Raw genomic sequence first — 1991 nt, forward strand, 5'->3', positions numbered from 1 at the left:
ATGGATAATTGGATATAATGTATAGATCAACACCAGTACATGTCCTGAAGAATTAATGGGGCCATTAATTCAGTGTAGTAGAATGGGTGTAAGGGTTTTATTTTATTTTTACAGGCAAGAGTAAGGGTTGAGGTATCATAAAAATCACATGCTTAAGAGAGTGACAATATTGAAATGTGAAATCTTTAAAAATATAAGTATGAGAGAGACACTTTAAGCTTAATTACTAAATGTAAATTGTAAGATACTCATCTGGATCGAAGGAGTTTGCAATACACTACCAACTTACAAACACAAGGCATGTCATCATTCTTGTTACTAGAGCTTACATAGACATTATGAGGAATATTGATGTTCTTGAAGCAGAAGATAAAACAAAAAGAGTTTATGGAAAATATATAGATTATATTCATACTTCATAAAAATTCATGAATATATATTTTTTCATATGTGGTGCATAATCTTGCATCAATTATCATATGTAACCCAATCTAAGACAGCATAAAATACTTAGCAAAATATGAATACAATTCTCCATTTCTAAAAATGTGCAATATATGATTTAGTGCAATATATGATTTATTTACTATCGCACCATTTTTTGACTTATCATATAAGTCAGATTTTAGGAAATAGTCTATGCATCACTGAAGGATATGGATATCAAAATAGCTTGTGTAAAAAAGAACTACACTTTATTAACATAAAACACTTTTAAATCAATGCATATAAATATGACAAAAAAAATTAAGTAATAAAAACATTAAGTAGGTAAATAACGAGTCATGCATGTGCATTTACATAAATGATCAAAAATATTCAAACTATTTACTAAGAATTAAAAAGTGGAAGACCTACAAAGACGACTATCATAACTATCTATGAGAAATGTAAAGCATCTGCAATGAAGCTGGCTAACATTTAATAATGCAGAAAATAATCTTTGCTTATGTTTTTAAAGTTGCTAGCTGCTCTCTATAAGAGTTTTTCCTGAAAAAGAGTGCTGTCTGAACAGTTGTGCTAACTCTGGAATAAAGAGGTCTGATTTAGTATCTAAATATGATTTCTTCCTTTGAGGATACTTCTCAATTTATTTACAGCCTTAAATATGAATGGCACATGTAGTTTTTTATTTGTCAGCGGCCTTATTCCCAATCTCCTTTTGAAAATGAATTTTCAGTGTAATGCAATGCAAAGACTGGGCAAATTACAGGATACAGAACATTATGGATTCCCATACTTTTTTTGTTGGCACTTTAACTTGAACTGAAAATAAACCGAGAGTGAGTAATATAGCTTACCATCTTGAAATCCAGGTCTCACAGCTTGTGCATAAAGACCATTAATCCAAGCCTTTCAGATACACGGATTCATTTTTCTTGCTATTTTTTTTTTACAATCCTTTAATATACTTGTTAGTATTATTTCCATTTTCATTACAAAATTTACATGTTTACCAATGTGCTAATAATAATAATAACTTTTTGAATACATGTGTTTCCAAATTTTATCTACTTCTATAAAGGAACTCTTCTCTTAAAGACATTCTACTTAAGACATTTAGAACATGAAATATATACATTATTGAAGAAAAATAAATACAAGACATAATTACGCTGTTCAGTGTTGTAAGCTGCCATTCAAACATTTGGTCTGAAATCATTTGACACACAACAGAAGTCACCTGATATCATCTTCAGTTTTTAGAATTAATGGAGGCTCTACAATTCATACTCAGGATGAAAACACATGGTAGCCATTTTATAGAACTTCCTTACTGTGGCACTCCCTTGTAATGTATCAGCAGTTTCAATTAGTTGGTGCATTAAAAATCAACATCCTGAAAAGAGGCTTTTCCCCCTTATGTTATTTACTTCATGTCGCAATCTTCCTTTCTTCAAAAGAGATGATATCAATCACTTCAAATGATACATTAGTTTCAAAAAATGGATTATCATGGACAACACAACATATATTGAGATAAGGAAAGT

The 1991-nt window shown here is 30.0% G+C and overlaps 1 protein-coding gene across 2 annotated transcripts in view; it reads right to left on the bottom strand.

Moving 5' to 3' along the window:
- Window positions 1-952: 952 nt before the first annotated feature.
- LOC119581615 (protein wntless-like) overlaps window positions 953-1991 on the bottom strand; it is a gene marked incomplete in the record, with an annotated part of 25965 nt that continues 24926 nt past the window's right edge. For both annotated transcript variants that reach the window (XM_037929733.1, XM_037929732.1), the window contains 1 exon segment: window positions 953-1991.

This window comes from Penaeus monodon, chromosome 15 (assembly GCF_015228065.2).
Source record: "Penaeus monodon isolate SGIC_2016 chromosome 15, NSTDA_Pmon_1, whole genome shotgun sequence".
NCBI lineage: Eukaryota > Metazoa > Arthropoda > Malacostraca > Decapoda > Penaeidae > Penaeus > Penaeus monodon.